The sequence below is a fragment of the Heterodontus francisci genome, chromosome 49 (assembly GCF_036365525.1).
Source record: "Heterodontus francisci isolate sHetFra1 chromosome 49, sHetFra1.hap1, whole genome shotgun sequence".
NCBI classification, from domain to species: Eukaryota; Metazoa; Chordata; class Chondrichthyes; order Heterodontiformes; family Heterodontidae; genus Heterodontus; species Heterodontus francisci.
In genome coordinates this window covers 5,969,106-5,986,656 of record NC_090419.1, presented here as the reverse complement: position 1 = coordinate 5,986,656, position 17,551 = coordinate 5,969,106, and positions in this window count along the sequence as shown.

Below are 17,551 nucleotides of genomic sequence, written 5' to 3'. Positions count from 1 at the left end.
TGCTCCTTATCCAAATTGAGCTGTCTCGGCTCCGTAAACATTAATACCCTTTCCTAACAAATCTCTACCGGCAATCAGGATTTAATGTCACTGCCTGTTAACACTGGGGAATTCCTTCCCTAAACCTCTCCGTCTCTATCTCTCATTCCTGCTTAAAGACGTTCCTTAAAACTAACCTCTTTGACCAAGCTTTTGGTCATCATCCTTAATCTCTCATCATGTGGGTTTGGTGTCAGATTTTGTTTTATAATGCACCCTGTGTAACACCTTTGGGACTTCTTTTTCCTCACCTTCTCCCTCACTCCGTCTCTCTCCAGGTGTGGGCTCACCAAACCCTGTACCATTACAGCAAGACTTCCTCACTATTGTACTCTAACCCCTTTGCAATCAAGGCCAACACTCCATTTGCTGTACCTGCATGTTAACTTTCTGTGATTTGTGTACAAGGACACCCAAATCCCTCTGAATACCAACATTTCATAGTTTCTCACCATTTGAAAAATGTTCTGTTTCTATTCTTCCTGTCAAAGTGAAGAACCTCACATCTCTCCACATGATATTCCAGCTGCCACTTTCTTGCCCGCTCACTTATCCTGTCAATCTCCCTTTGCAGTCTCTTTGTGCCCTCCTCAAAGCTTACTGTCCCACCTAACTTTATATCATCAGCCCATATAAACCTAACATAGGCCGTGTTTGAGAGAGGCACTTCTGTCCTGACAAGTATTAAGATACAACTGCTGGATATTTTGTGGAGGAGATTTCTGTCTATTCATCAGAGTTGTTAAGATGAAAGATCTTTAATAAGAGATTAGAGAGTGTCCTTCTGTGTCCTCTCCCACCCTCACATCCAGCATTGGAAACACAAACACAGAGACACAAAGACACACACAGACACAAAGACAGTGACATAAACACAGGCAGACTAACATGTCCAGATAAACACACACACACACACACATAGAAATCCACAGTCAGACACATCCATTCCCACTGACCGAGAGAGAGAGAGAGAGAAACCCACACAGAGACACATATATTCACATTGACCAACTTAGACAGATAAACACAAACACTTCCCTCTGTGTAAATCATGTTTTTACAAACATCAAAATCTCTCTGTTCTCCTTTTATATTTCACTCTCGGGGTTTAAATTTATTGTCATTCTGATTTCACAGGGGGCAGGAGAATTTTTGCTTTACTTTTCTTGTCTTTGGGGTCAGTGGGTCATGGGTCAATCCCAGTGTCCGTGCAGTCAGAGTACAGTTCCTTCAACATTCTCTCTCTGTCTTCCTCTCTCTGTATCTCTCTCCTGCTATCTCTGACACTAGGAGAGAGACAGAGGGAGAGAGGGTGAGATATGCAGACAGAGAGAGACGGCTGTAGAGAGGGACAAGGTTGGAGAGAGAGAGAGATTGTTGGGGTGGATTGAAAGGGAGAATGTAAGATATATTAATTTAATGTAATCCTTCACTCCTGTGTACACAAACAGAGAAAGATAGGTGTGTGGAGAGGGAGAAATGTGGATGAAGTTGGGGCCCAGGTGGCCAGTTCTGATGATCCAGAAGAAAAACTCTCCATTGTAAACATCCAGCAAACTATTCCACTGTGGGAGCCATCACATCCTCATGATATTGATTTGGAAATATTGAAATCTCTGTCCCTGGTTATTGACCCCTCTGCTGAGGGAAATGGGTCCTTCCTATCCACTCTATCTCAGCCCATCATCATTTTATACAATATAGACAGCAAAGTATATTATATGAGTGGAAACTGTAAACATTACACTCAGTACACACGGTATCTTACTGTTGTAAGAAGCTAATATAGATTCTATTCATCCCACTGGGACAAAATTTCACTGGATCAACATTCTCACCAAATACTAAAACATTCCACAATGCAAGGATCAATAATTCAACACAAGTTTCCTTTTTTAATTCTCCCTGGTCTCTCCGTCTCTCTTACACTCCCTCCCTCTCTTCATCTCTCTCTCTCCCTCTCTGTCCCCCTCTCTCTCTCCCTCCCTCTCTGTTTCTTTCGCTCTCTGTCTCTCCCTTTCTCTGTCTCTCCCTTTCTCTTTCTCTGCCTCTGTCAATGACTCTGTGTCTCTCTCACACCATCTCTTCCTCTCCCTCTCTCTCTCCCTTTGTTGCTGTCTGTCCCTATCCATCTCTCTCTGTCTCTCTCTCTCCCCCTCTCCCTCCCTCTCTGTCTCTCTCTCTCTCTCTCTCCCTCTCTCTGTCTCTCAGCCGTCTCTCTGCCTCTCCCTCTCTGTCTCTCTCCCTCTCTCTCTGTCTCTCCCTCTCTCTCCCTCTCTGTCTCTCTGTCTCCCTCTCTCTCTCTGTTTCTCCCTCTGTCTCTCCCTCTGTCTCTCCCTCTGTCTCCCTCTCTCTCTCTCTCCTCCTCTCTCTCACTCACTCTGCCTTTGTCCATGACTCCGTTTACCTCGCTCTCTCTCTCTCTGTCTCCTTCCATTACTCCATTTGTGCCTCCCTAACACCATCTCTCCCACTCTCTCTGATTATGTCTCTCTCTCTCTCCCTCCCTCTCTCTCTCGGTCTCTCCCTCTCTCTCTCTGTCTCTCCCTCTCTCTCTCTGTCTCTCCCTCCCTCTCTCTCTGTCTCTCCCTCCCTCTCGCTCTCTCCCTCTCTGTATCTGCCTCTCTGTCTCTTCCCCGCCTGGCTTTCTCATTGTCTTGCCCCATCTCTGTCTCTGTCTCTCTCTCCCTCTCTCTGTGTCTCTCCCTCTCTCTGTGTCTCTCCCTCTCTCTCTGTATCTCCCTCTCTCTCTCTCTCTGTGTCTCTCACTCCCTCTCTCTCTCTCTGTCCATCTCCCTCTCTGTCCGTCTCCCTCTCTGTCCGTCTCCCTCTCTGTCTCTGTCTCTCTCTCTCTGTCTCTCCCTCTCTCTCTGTCTCTCCCTCTCTCTCTGTCTCTGTCTCTCTCTTTCTCTGTCTCTCTCTCTGTACCTGCCTCTCTCTCTGTCTCTCTGTGTCTCTGTCTCTCTCTGTCTCTGTATCTCTGTATCTGCCTCTCTCTCTGTCTCTCTCCCTCTGTCTCTGTCTTTCCCCTGCCTGACTTTCTCATTGTCTTTCGCATCACTGTCTCTGTCTCTCTCTCTCCGCTTCTCCCTCTTTCTCTGCCACTGTCTCTCTCTTTCTCTGCCTCTGTCCATTACTTTATTTGTGCCTCCCTTACACCATCTCACCCTCTCTGTCTCTGTGTCTCACTTCCTCTCTCTGTCTCTCCCTCTCTCACGCCCTCGGTCTCGCTCTCTGCTTCTTTCTCTCTCTCCCTCTCTCTTCCACTCCCTCTCTCTCTGTTTCTTTCTCTCTCTTTCTCTGCCTCTGTCCATGACTCTATTTTTGCCTCCCTGACACCATCTCTCCCTCTCTCTGTATCTCTCCCTCTCTCTCTGTATCTCCCCCGCTCTCTCTGTATCTCCCCCCCTCTCTCTGTATCTCCCCCCACTCTCTGTATCTCCCCCTCTCTCTCTCTTTCTGTCTCCCCCTCTCTCTCTGTTTCTGTCTGTCTGTCTGTCTGTCTCTCTCTCTCTCTCTCTCTCTCCCCCTCTCTCTGTATCTCTCTCTCTCTCCCTCTCTGTATCTCCCTCTCTCTCTGTCTCCCCCTCTCGCTCTGTCTGCGTCTCTCTTTCCCCCGTCTCTCTCTCTCTCTCTCCCCCTGTCTCTCTCTCTCTCTCTCCCCCTCTCTCTCTCTCCCCCTCTCTCTGCCACCGCCTCTCTCTCTCTCTCCCTCTCTCTCTCTGTCTCTCTCTCTCTCTCTGTCTCCCCCTCTCTCTCTCTCTCTCTCCCTCTCTCTGTATCTCCCTCCCTCTCTGTATTTCCCTCTCTCTCTGACTCCGTCTCTCTCTCTCTGTCTCCGTCTCTCTCTCTGTCTCTCTCTCTCCCCCCTCTCTCTCTCTCCCTCTCTGCCACCGCCTCTCTCACTCTCTGTCTCCATCTCTCTCTCTCTCTGTATCTCCCTCTCTCTCTCTCTCTCTCTCTCTGTCTCCCCCTCTCTCTCTCTCTCTGTCTCCCCCTCTCTCTTTCTCTGTCTCATTTATTTCAGAGACTGACTCCTCACCAATGTAAAGGTAGTGCTTAAAATGTGACAGAGAAACAGACATGGAGACACTGAGACACACAGTACTAGAAAGGAATCAATCATTCCCTTGTACCCAATAATTTTCCCACCACTGTGATTAGGCTGGGTGACCTGTAATTACTCAGTCTATTACTTCCTCCATTGTTGAACAACAGTACAACATACGCAGTCCTCCAGTCCTCTGGCAGCACGACTGTAACCAGAGAGGATTGGAAAATGATGGTCAGAACCTCTGCTATTTCCTCCCTTGTACCTCTTAACAATCTGAGTCTGGTGAATTATCAGCTTTCAAAGATGCTAAACCCCTTAATATTTCCTCTCTCACTGTTTATCCCATTCAATATTTCAAACCCTTCCTCATTGACTACAATGTCTGCGTCATCTCCTCTATTGTGAAGACAGTTGTAATGTATTCATTAAGAACCATGCCCACATCTTCCACCTCCACGGGTAGGAAAAAGGAGGAGAGACGATATAAAGTGAAGGATAGAATTCTAAAGGAGGTGCAGGAACAGACAGATCTGGGGGTATTTGTACACACATCACTGAAGGTGACAGGGCAGGTTGAGAATGTGGTTAAAAGGGATAAGGTGTCCTGGGCTTTATAAATACAGACACAGAGTATAAAAGCAAGGAGGCTATGTCACACCTGTGTAAAACACTGGTTTGGCCTCAACTGGAGTATTGTCCAATTCTGGGCACCGCACTTGAGGAAGGATGTGGAGGCATTAGAGAGGGTGCAGAAAAGATTCACAAGCCTGGTTCCAGGGATGAGGGACTTCAGTTACGTGGATAGATTGGAGAAGCTGGGGTCGTTCTCTGTGTCTCTCTCTGTCTTCCTCTCTCTATCTCTCCCTCCTGCTATCTCTGACACTAGGAGAGAGACAGAGGGAGAGAGGGTTAGATGTGCAGGCAGAGAGAGAGGGCTGTAAAGAGGGAGAAGGTTGGAGAGAGAGAGATTGTTGGGGTGGATTAAAATGGAGAAAGTGCGACATATTAATTTGATTTAATCCTTTACTGCTGTGTGCACAGACATATTAGAGATAGGTATGGAGAGAGAAACATCGGGAGAGAGGGAGAAATGGAGATGAAGTTGGGGATCAAGTGGCCTCTCTACCCCTTTCTCTTCCCCCTCTCTCTCTCTCTCTCTCTCTCTCCCACCCTGTCTCCCCTTAACCCTATCCCCCTCGCACCCTCTCTTTATCACTCTCTCTCCTTCCCTCTCTCCCTCTCCCCCTCTCTATCTCCCCCCTCCTTCTCTCCCTCCCTCCCACTCTCTCTCGCCCTCCGTCTCTTTCGTTAAGTCTCTCTCTCTCCCTCCCCCCTCTCTATCTCTCTCTCTCCCTCTTTCTCTCCCTCTCTCTGTCTTTATTTCAGTTCTTTCAGATATCTGGATAGATTGGCCACCGTGGGTTGTTCTCCATTGGTCCTTCCTATCCACTCTATCTAGACTCCTCATAACTTTATACACCTCGATTAAATCTCCCATCAGCCTCCACCGTTCCAAAGAAAACAGCTCCAGCCTGTCTAATCTTTCCTCGGAGCTAACATTCTCCATTCCTGACAACATCCTCTGTAAATCTCCTCTGTGCTCTCTCTCCTGTAATCACATCCTGCCTGTAATGTGCTGACCAGAACTCTATGCAGTACTCTAGCTGTGGTCTAACTAGTGTTTTCTATGGTTCGAGCATAACCTCCCTGCTCTTATATTCTATATATCGGCCAATAAAGGAAAGTACAATCGAAAATCCTGCAAGAAAATCAATCCCTATTGTTAAAAAAAAAACTGCTGACAATTGTCACAGTGCAACACAAGTGTGATTTATTAAACTTTAACACAACAGAGTTTGTTACTCAGTCGTGTGAAGTGCATTGCACTATTACTGACCTTTACTCCAGTCCCTCAATCCTACTTTATCTCTGGGAGATTGTTATAAGAGTCACCCCATCCTTTCAAAGATAAATATTACCCACATCAAACCAGAGCAATTAGAAATTGTACACAGCTGCTGATAGCTAGTAACAAGAGCAAAGGGAATGTTCAGTCTTCCATCTCTAACCCAGACAAATATATGTCTTCATTTATATTGATATCTGTCTGTCTGTCTGAATGGAATCAGATGGAGACCAGGCTTCTCCCATAACAACATTGTTCGACCATTTCACTTTTTATGACAGACTGAAAGTTTTCATCTATCTTGTCTCTATTTTCCTGCAGTGACGTCCTGGGACTGAGATGATTGACCTCCAACAACCACAACCATCTTCCTTTGTGCTCGGTATGACTCCAACCAGTGGTGAGTTCTCCCCTGATTCCCACTGAGTTTTACTCGGGCTCCTTGATGCCACACTCGGTCAAACGCTGCCTTGATGTTAAGGTCAGTCTCTCTTCCCAGTAGCAGACAGGAGTGAATCATTCCCTTTGACCCGTTGTGTACTGAACACGCTCTGCTTCTTCACAGCCTGATACAGGACTGCACACGGCCGATTCATGTAGCCCATCAAACACTCCCAGAGCAGGTTCAGCACAGCTTAGGAACAGAGTACAGTTCCTTCAACATTCTCTCTCTGTCTTCCTCTCTCTGTCTCTCCCTCCTGCTATCTCTGACACTCGGAGAGAGACAGAGGGAGAGAGGGTTATATATAAAGGCAGAGAGAGGGCTGTAGAAAGGGGCACGGTTGGAGAGAGAGAGCTTGTTGGAGTGGATTGAAAGGGAGAATGTAAGATATATTAATTTGATGTAATCCTTCACTGCTGTGTCATATAAGAGATAGGTACGGAGAAAAAAAAAGCATCGGGAGAGGGAGAAATGTAGATGAAGTTGGGGCCCAGGTGGACAGTTTTGATGATGCAGAAGGAATAGCCTCCATTTTAAACAGCAGGCAAGCTATTCCACTGTGGGAGCCATCACATCCTCATGATATTGGTTGTGGAAATTTTATGCTGGCTTATTGGTTAATTTTTAAATCTGTGTTTGATAGATTCTTGTTAACAAAAGGTATTAAGAGATAAGGGGCAAAGGTGGGATATATGGTGTTAGTTAGATCACAGATCAGCCCTGGTCTCATTGAATGCTGGAACAGGTTAGAGGGGTTAAATTGCCTCCTCCTCTTCCTATGTCAGATGTTAAATATCCTTCTTTCACTCTCAGTTACCCTGTCAGTCTGTGTCTCTCTGTTTCTCTCTTTCTGTCTCTCTCTCTCTCTGTCCGTTTTGGACAGTGTTGAGCGAGATTCACTCTGTATCCACCCCATGATCTTCCTGCCCTGGGACTGTTTGATGGATCAGTGTCGAGGGAGCTTTACTCTGTATATTAATGACTTGACTTGGGTTTACGGGGAAGAATGTCAAAGTTTGTAGATGACACAAATCATTGGAAATGTAGCAGAGAGAGAAGAGAATAGTAGCAGACTTCAGGAGGCTGTTGGCAATCTGGTAATTTGGACAGACACATGGCAGGTTAACTTCAATGCTGAGAAATGTGAAGTGATGGATTTTGGAAGGAAGGCTGTGGGAGAGGCAATCTAAACTAAATGGGACAATGTTAAAATGGGTGAAGGAACAGAGAACCCTTCCACATACAGGAGCTGACAGTGTGTGTGTGTCTCTCTCCATTTCACTCTCTCTCTTTCTCTTTCAATACCGATCCTGACTTTTCTCGGAATCCTTCTTGGTTGAATAGTACCCTGAAATGTTTCAGTCTCACTGTTACAAGGAACAAGTCACATTTCTGTGGTATTTTCGATATCTTAATGATTCAATTTGGAGCTTGGATTGTGTCAGGTAAATGTGGTTTCTCATTCAGACATTCCTGCATTGTGGAACTGTCAGTTATCTGTGCAGGGACAGGATATCGGGGTGTTTGAATGGAGTTGAAGCTTTTGGTTGCTTGAATAGGGTGTGAATTAGATTGTGGATTGTGTCCCTGAAGGTCTTTAAGCCGATGTCCTGAGAGAATGAAGTGGTTTACCAATGTCTGAATAACATCAAAGTCTTTCGACACATGAAAGAACAAGATTGGGGACAATATACAAAAGCTGAGACAGTCAGGCAACAACAGGAGGAAGGTGAATGTCTTTTACAGTTTGTAATCTGAAAGCCTGATCTAATGACTGAAAAAGCAGGAGTTCAAATCCCACATTGGGCTCTTGTGAATTTGAATTTCTCTGCAAATAAAAAATAACTCTGGAATAATAAATCCTCCAAGATGAAATGATTCCCTCTCACTGCTCTGATACTGATTTACCTTCAAGTAGCTTTTTCCAGTCCACTTTTTCTAAATCACCTTCCACCGGACCAGCTTCATTCCCTAAAACTAAGTGTAAAACTGACCCATCTCTTGTTGACCTTGCTAGATACTGGCCTAAAAAAAATTCCGCTGAATGTATATTTAGAATTCTGTATCCTTGATACCTTTTACACTAGTCTCAGTTATCAATGCACTGGTTAGGTCTGCACCAGACCCTGTCTGTGTTTATATTACACATGGCCCTGTCTCTGCTATAAAAATGGCTTAAAAAGTGGAGAGAAAAACCTCCAATTTATACAGTAGATCCAAAGAAATAGGAGCAGGGTAGGCCATTCAGCCCCTTGAGCCTGTTCTGCCAGTCAATACGATCATGATTGATCTGATAGTGACTTTAACTCCACTTTCCTGCCTGCCCCCCATAACCCTTGACTCCTTTGTATATATTCATTGACCCAACCTCCACTGCTTTCTGGGGAAGAGAATTCCAAATCCTAACCAACCGCTAGCTCAGTCTTAAATGGCAGAACCTTTATTTTTAAACAGTGCCCCCTAATTCAAGACTCCTCCACAAGGGGAACATCCTCCCAACATCCGCCCTGTAAAGTCCCCTCAGAATCTTGTATGTTTCAATAAGATCACCTCTCATTCTTCTAAACTCCAATGAGTATAGTCCCAACCTGTTCAACCATTCCTCATAAGATAACCCCTTCATCCCAGGAATCAGCCGAGTGAACCTTCTCTGAACTGATTCCAATGCATCCAGGCCGGACCATTTATCCACTTTCAAAGATGCAAAACCCCTTAATATTTCCCTCTCACTCTGTTTATCCCATCCAATATTTCACACTCCTCCTCTTTAACTACAATATTTGCATCGTTCCCACTCTTTTATAAAGACAGACACAAAGTATTCATTATGAACCATTCCCCCATCTCCCACCTCCACACACAAATTCCCTTTTCGGACCCTAATACTCTATCCTTAGTTATCCTCTTGCTCTTTGTGTATTTATAAAACATCTTTGCGCTTTCCTTGATTTTACTTGGTAATATTATTTTCCGACTATCTTTTTGCTTTCCTAATTTGCTTTTTAATTTCACCCCTGCACTTTCTTCACTCCTCTCGGCTTTCTATGGTATTGAGCTCTCGGTATCTGACATAAACTTCCGTTTTGTGCCTTATCCCACCCGGTTTGATCCTTGCTATCTCAGGGGCTCTAGATTTGGGAGTCTCCCCCTGTTTCTCTTTGTGGGAAAATATTTGTTCTCAACCCTCACTAACTCTCACTGCTCTGACACTCATTTACCTTCAGGTAGCTGTTTCCAGTCCACTTTGCTAAGCCCTCCCCTCCCTGGAACTACCATCTCCTCTGATCCCCCTGAAGGACCCTCACATCCTTCCTAATGTGTGGTGACCAGAACTGGATGCAATATTCTAGTTGTGGCCGAACCAGAGCTTTGTAAAGGTTCAGCATAACTTCCATGCATTTGTACTCACAACTATTTATGAAGCCTAAGATCCCACATGCTTTACTGACTGCTCTCTCAATATGTCCTGCCACCTTCAAAGATGTATGTACATGTATCCCCAGGTCCCTCTGTCCCTGCACACTCTCTAGAACTGGGCCATTAAGTCTATATTGCCTCTCCCTATCCCTTCTGCCAAAATACATCACCTCACATTTCCCTGTATTAAATTCCTTCTGCCACTTGTCTGTCCATTCTGCTCAACTATCTATGTCCTGTTGTAGTCAATTGGTGTCATCCTCACTCTTTACATCTCCTCCAAGTTTGTTATCATCGGCAAATATTAAAAATTTACTCAAACACTAAAACATTACAGAAAGCGAAGCTCACAAATTTAAGACAAGTTTCCTTTTCTGACTCTCGCTGGTCTGTTCTGATTTTCTGTTGGGTGGCATCTGTCTAGATTTTGTGTTCTGACCTAAACCCACAAACGTATAACTCAGAGGCAGGATTATTACCCACGGAGCCACAGCTGGCTCCAATGTTCCCAGAAAATGTTGTTGTGCAGGGCCAGTTATTCTTTGTGCGCTGTCCCTTTAAATATTTGAAGAATCTTTGCAGACGTGTGTTATTTATCACGGAACAGGACCTGCGTGGTACCTTCCAGGCTGCTGCACACAGCTTTGCAGGAACACTGACCGACACTCTCCATCCCAATCTCTTCCTCTTTCTCTCTGGTAATCTCTCCCCATTGCTATCCTTCCCTCTCTCTGTTATTCTCTCCCTATATCTATCCCTGTCTTTCTCACTGTTACTCTCTCCATCTGAATGGAGGAGGAGAAAGAGAAGCAAATATAGAGGCAGCTTTACTCTGTATCTAACCCCACACTGTACCTGTCCTGGGAGTGTTTTATAGAACAGAGAGGACAGAGATTTGCTCTGTAGATAACTTGGCTTGGCAGCATTTGATGGGACAGTGTAGACAGAGCTTTACTCTGTATCCCTGGAATTAAGAAGGGGAAGGGGTGATTTGATCAAAGTTTACAAGATAATCCTGGAAGCTGATGGGGTAGATAGAGAGAAAATCTTCTCACTGGTTGGGGAATCTCGGACAAGGGACACAGTCTAAAAATAGAAAATTAATCTAAAATTCTTTCAAGCTGAAATCTATTCACACTTCTACACACAAAGGATGGTGGAATTTTGGAATTGTCTTCCACAAATGACCCCTCCCTATCTCTGCAATCTCCTCCAGCTCCACAATCCACCAATATCTCGTATCCTCTAATTCTGACCTCTTGAACATCCCCAATTTGAATCGTTCCAACATTGGTGGCCGTGCCTTCAAGCTGCCAAGGCCCTAACTCTGGAATTCCTTTCCTAAACCTCTCCGTCTCACTAACTCTCTTTCCTATTTAAAGACACTCCCTCAAAACAACCTCTGATCAAGTTTTTGGTCGTCTAGTCTAATATCCCCTTAAGTGGCTCGGTGCTGAATTTTTATTTTTTTAAATTGATTCGAGTGACGTGTGTGTCACTGTCAAGGCCAGTATTTATTGTCCATCCCTAATTTCCCTTGAGAAGATGGGTGAGCCATGTTCTTGAACCACTGCAGTCCATGTGGGTTAGGTAGACCCACAGTGCTGTTAGGATTGTGACCCAGTGCAATATCGTTCCAAGTCAGGATGGTGTGTGACTTTAGTTGTTGTGTGTGGCCATCTTTTTCAGTGCACAGTCCCTTTAAATTTGTGATTTTTTTAACGCAGTTAGATGTAAAAGTTCTCCTACAATCTGCCTGTCTCTGCCCATCTCTCCCTCCCTCTTTCTGCCCATCTCTCCCTCCCTCATTCTGCCCATCTCTCACTCCCTCTCTCTCTATGTCTCTCTGAAGACCAAGATCGCATATGTTTTGCTAATTACTCTCTTACTATGTGCTGCTGCCTTCAAAGATCACTGCTCGTGAACCTCCAGCTCCCTCTGTACCTGCACACTCTTGGGAAATATGTCATCGTGTCATCAAACCAAGTCAACATGGTTTCACGAAAGGGAAATCTCCTTTTAATCTTCTCTGTTCTCAGGAGAACAAGCCCAGTTTCTCCAGTCTATCAGTGTAACTGTAATAATCTCATCCAGGAACCGTTCCAGTAAATCTCTTCTATACATTCACCAAAGTCTCCATGTTCTTCCTAAAGTGTGGTCCCAGAATTGGACACAATACTCCAGCCGACGACAAACTATTATTTTATAAAGGTTTAGCATCACTTCCTGACTTTTACACTCGAGACCTGTTTATAAAGCTCAGGATCCCATCGGCTTTATTAACCCATCAGCAAAGGGGGAAATTCAACCAGAACAATTGACCAGTTCCCTTCGACATGAATCCATGAGTCGTTCCAAGGCTGGCGGGAGGGTTTAGGGGAGACCAGAGAGAACACCAACCTGGTCAGCTGTTTTCAAACAGGAAACCATCAGTACATTGGCAGTGATATTAATAAATCCCTGAGGAAGACAGGAGGAGGCCATTCGGCCCCTCGAGACTGTCCTGCCCATTCACTCAGGTCATGGCTGATTTGCTCCTTATCCACATCGAGCTGTCTCCGCTCTGTAAACATTAATACCCTTTCCTAATAAATCTCTACTGGCAATCAGGAATTAATGTCACTGCCTGTTAACACTGGGGAATTCATTCCCTAAACCTCTCCGTCTCTATCTCTCATTCCTGCTTAAAGACGTTCCTTCAAACTAACCTCTTTGACCAAACATTTGGTCATCAGCCTGAATCTCTCCTCATGTGGGTTTGGCGTCAGATTTTGTTTTAAAATGCACCCTGTGTAACACCTTTGGGACTTCTTATTATTCCTCCTCCTTCTCCCTCACCCCATCTCTCTCTCTCTCTCTCTCTCTTCCTCCCACCATTTTATAAATAGAGGGGAAGAGTGTGTGTGTCTCTGTCACTCGTCCCATAACGTTACCCCAGGGTCTCCACACAGCCTGTCTCCCCGTCCCCCTGCTTCTAAAGTGTCTCAGGGTCTCCTGGCACTTTCTATCTCTCTGCTTCTGTCTCTATCCCTCACTATCTCTCTGTTCTCTCTCCGTTTCTAACTCTCCCTATCTCTCTGTTACTCCACCTCTGTCCCTCTCTCTCTGTCGATCACTCTCTTCCACCATGTTGGTTATCATTAGGGGTCGAGTTAAATCACAGACAAAATAAACACTTCACCTGTCTGCCCTGGAATAAATAGCAAAATTTGTGACTATTTTATGTCTGTATTCAGACAATATAGACAGCAAAGTATATTATATGATGGGATGCTGCAAATCGATTTACACTCGTACTGTCGGAAAAACAACTTCAAAACAATTATTCACAAGTCGAGTCCAACTTAACTACAGATTCGACCCGATGAGGTAATAAATGCCAACACTCTTGAGTTTGTTGCAGTACCTTAAGCTTTATTCTGTATGGTTTTCAGAAATTAAACATTATACATGCACTACAAGATTAAAGATATTACATAGATTAGCTTCCATAGAATTCCAGTAAAATAGCAGTAAAATCCCAGAGAATATTCCTGGAAAAATCAATGCTGTAAATGATCCCCACAGACTCTCACCTAGTCTGTGTCTTTAATCTCACCAAGTTCCCACTGATTAGATTAGATTAGATTAGAGATACAGCACTGAAACAGGCCCTTCGGCCCACCGAGTCTGTGCCGAACATCAACCACCCATTTAGACTAATCCTACACTAATCCCATATTCTCACCAAACATCCCCACCTGTCCCGATATTTCCCTACCACCTACCTATACTAGTGACAATTTATAATAGCCAATTTACCTATCAACCTGCAAGTCTTTTGGCTTGTGGGAGGAAACCGGAGCACCCGGAGAAAACCCACGCAGACACAGGGAGAACTTGCAAACTCCACACAGGCAGTACCCGGAATCGAACCCGGGTCCCTGGAGCTGTGAGGCTGCGGTGCTAACCACTGCGCCACTGTGCCGCCAACATCAACTGATTGATTGATCAGTCGTTCAGGAGGGATCTTCTTCCAATCGCTGGCCCAGCTATCTGGACTGCAGTGTCAGATAAAGGAAAGGGACCCCCTTATATCCAGGACTGACCCTCACTCTCCCCTCGTGCACCATGTCACTGGGCTCAGTGTTAGGGTCTTTCCCTGCATGATCAATCACTGTGTGTGATCAATATCTTTTCCTATACTGCCTGGACCACCCCACACACACATTGCATTTGCTTCTACATTCCAAGCCTCACCCGTAACTAATTTCTTGTAATTAAAAGACTCCATTTTATTCTCCATATCCTGCCTTCTTGTAATTCCAGGCCTTTCGTCATTTACTGTCCATATCTTGTCTTAGGAATGCAGCACATAGGACATTCCAGACCCATTTCTGTTGAGTGTTTACTTAAACAAGTGAATTGACCATTTAATATTTTTAACTTACTTAACCCTTGTGTTCCCAAAAAGATCAAGCTAGCAAATTCAACAGTGTCCACTTTGACTTCATCCCATCGTGTCTTATGTACATTCTCACAGGATAGCAGGTATAACTGTAGTCATAGTATTCAGCTGGAAATTGATCAGTTACATTGTGATTTCAGTCCATATTTACAGTACACACGGTACCTTACTGTTGTAATAAAGTCAGATAGTATCTATTCATCCCACTGGGGCAAAATTTCACTGGCTCAACATCCTCACCAAATACTAAAACATTCCACAATGCATCACTCTCAAATTCAACACAAGTTTCCTGTTCTGAGTCTCGCTGGTCTGTTCTGATTCTCTGAGGGATTACTGATGCTTATCCTCCACATGAGCAGTCGTCCTAATCCCGTGTGCCTGTCCTGCTCCCAAACCCGGCATCCAGTCACATTAAGGCAAGTGATACAGGAGCGTCTCAGTGACTGAGGCAGGTGAGTCTTGAGGCTGAGCCGGGCACAGTGAGTGACCCGGGTTAATCTGACGCTCCGGGTACAGTTGAAACAGAGCTTTACTCTGTATCTAACCCGTGCTGTACCTTCTCTGAGAGTGTTCGATGGGGCAGTGCAGATGAGGAGAGTTAAATATGGAGAAGTGAATATCCAAGAGATTGTTTTAAATGTGATGAGGGTTTCTGCCTCTCCCACCTTTTCAGGCAGTGAGTTCCAGACACCCACCAGCCGCTGGGTGAAGAAACTATTGATGTGTTTTGTTCAGTTAAGTTTGATGTCAATGTTTCCCCAGGATGTTGATGCTGGGGGATTCAGCGATGGGATAATGCTTTGAATGCCAAGGGGAGGTGGTTGGATTCTCTCTTGTTGCAGATGGTCATTGCCTGGCACTTGTGTGACGTGAATATTACTTGCCACTGGTCGGCCCAAGCCTGAATGTTGTCCGGGTCTTGGTGCATGTGGCTCTGGATTGCTTCATTATCTGATGCAAAATACTGTGGATGCTGGAAATCTGGAATCCATCGAGCTGAATTGGGCGGCACAGTGGCGCAGTGGTTAGCACTGCAGCCTCACAGCTCCAGGGACCCGGGTTCGATTCTGGGTACTGCCTGTGCGGAGTTTGCAAGTTCTCCCTGTGTCCGCGTGGGTTTCCTCCGGGTGCTCCGGTTTCCTCCTACATGCCAAAGACTTGCAGGTTGGTAGGTTAATTGGCCATTATAAATTGCCCCGAGTACAGGTATGTGGTAGGGAAATATATAGGGACCGGTGGGGATGATATTGGAATATGGGATTCGTGTAGGATTAGTATAAATGGGTGGTTGATGGTCGGCACAGACTCGGTGGGCCGAAGGGCCTGTTTCAGTGCTGTATCTCCAAACGAAACTGAACTATAAAAATGGGGAGAGAGAGAGAGAGAGAGAAAGAGACACTGTCAGCTCCTGTATGTGGAAGGCCTCTCTCTTCCTGCACCCATTTTAACATTGTACCAATTCGTTTAGATTGCCTCTCCCAGTCTTCCTTCCAAAATCCATCACTTCACATTTCTCAGCATTGAAGTTAACCTGCCATTTGTCTGTCCAATGATAGGTTGGATAGTAAGCTGTCAAGAGGACATAAAGAGTCTACAAAGAGATTTCGATCGGTTAATTGAGTGGACAAACATTTGGCAGATGGAGTAGAATGTGTCAGGAAGAATAAATAGCAGTATATTATTGAAATGGAGAGAGACTGCAGAACTGTACGGTACAGAGGGATCTGGGGGTCCTGGTACATGAATCACTAAATGTTACTATGCAGGTACAGCAAGTGATTAGAAGGTAAATGGAACAGTGTTGTTTATTACAAGGGGAATAGACTATAAAAATAGGGAAGTGTTGTTACAGCTGTACAGGACCTTAATTAGACCACATCTGGAGTAATGTGGACTGTTTTGGTCTCCTTACTTAATCAAGGATATAACTGCATTAGACGCAGTTCAGAGAAGGTTCACTCGACTGATACCTGGGATGAAGGGGTTATCTGATGAGGAAAGGTTGAACAGGTTGGGCCGATACCCACTGGAGTTTAGAAGAATGAGAGGTGATCTTATTGAAACATCTCAGGTCCTGAGGGGGACTGGACAGGGTGGATGCTGAGAGGATGTTTCCCCTTGTTGGGGAGTCTAGAACGAGGGGACACAGTTTAAAATGAGGGCTCTCCCATTTAAGACTGAGATGAGGAGAAATGTTTTTCTCAGAGGGTGGTTAGTCTGTGGAATTCTCTTCCCCAGAGAGCAGTGGAGGCTGGATCATTGAATATATTCAAGGCTGAGTTAGATAGATTTATGATCAACCAGGGAGTCGAGGGTTATGGGGGGCAGACAGGAAAGTGGAGTTGAGTTCCCAATCAGATCAGCCATCGAATGGCGGAGCAGGCTCGATGGGCTGAATGGCCTGCTCCTGCTCCTAATTCATTTGTTCTTGTGTGTTCCATTTCACCAGACTGCCTCTCTCCTCCTGAAGTCTGCTACTAGTCCCTTCCCTGTTTATTACATTGCAGATGACACAAACATTGGCAAACATTGAAGTTATGCCCTGTAAACCCAAGTCCAAGTCATTAGTATATATCAAAAAGATCAGTGGTCCTAATATAAACCTCCACTGTATACCTCCCTCCAGTCAGAAACAACCATTGTCCACTCTCTCAGCCAATGTCGTATCCACTCAGCCACTGTCCCTTTCATCCCTGGAGCACCAATATTGCTAACTGGTCAATTAGGAGGCACCATTAAGTCCTCCCCATGAGGACACTGGTCCCAGACCTCTCTGTTTGCACTCTCCCATCAAAATTCCCCAGACAGGTACAGCATGGATTAGATACAGAGTAATGCTCATTCTACACTGTCCCAATCCAACACTCCCAGGGCAGGAACATCATGGGGTGGATACAGAGTGAATCTCACTCTACACTGTCCAAAAGAGACACAGAGAAACAGGGAGACACAGGGAGACAGAGAGTGAAAGAAGGATATTTAACATCAGACATAGGAAGATGAGGAGGCAATTTAACCCCTCAACCTTGTTCCAGCATTCAATGAGATCAGGGCTGATCTGTGATCTAACTTACGCCATATCTCCCGCCTTTGCCCCTTATCTCTTAAAACCTTTGGTTAACAAGAATCTATCAATCACAGATTTAAAAATTAACAATTAAGCCAGCATGAATTCCTGTTTGCAGAAGAAAGTTCCAAAATTGCAAAGAAATCCAAAGGAATGATTGGACAGGCTGGGGTTGT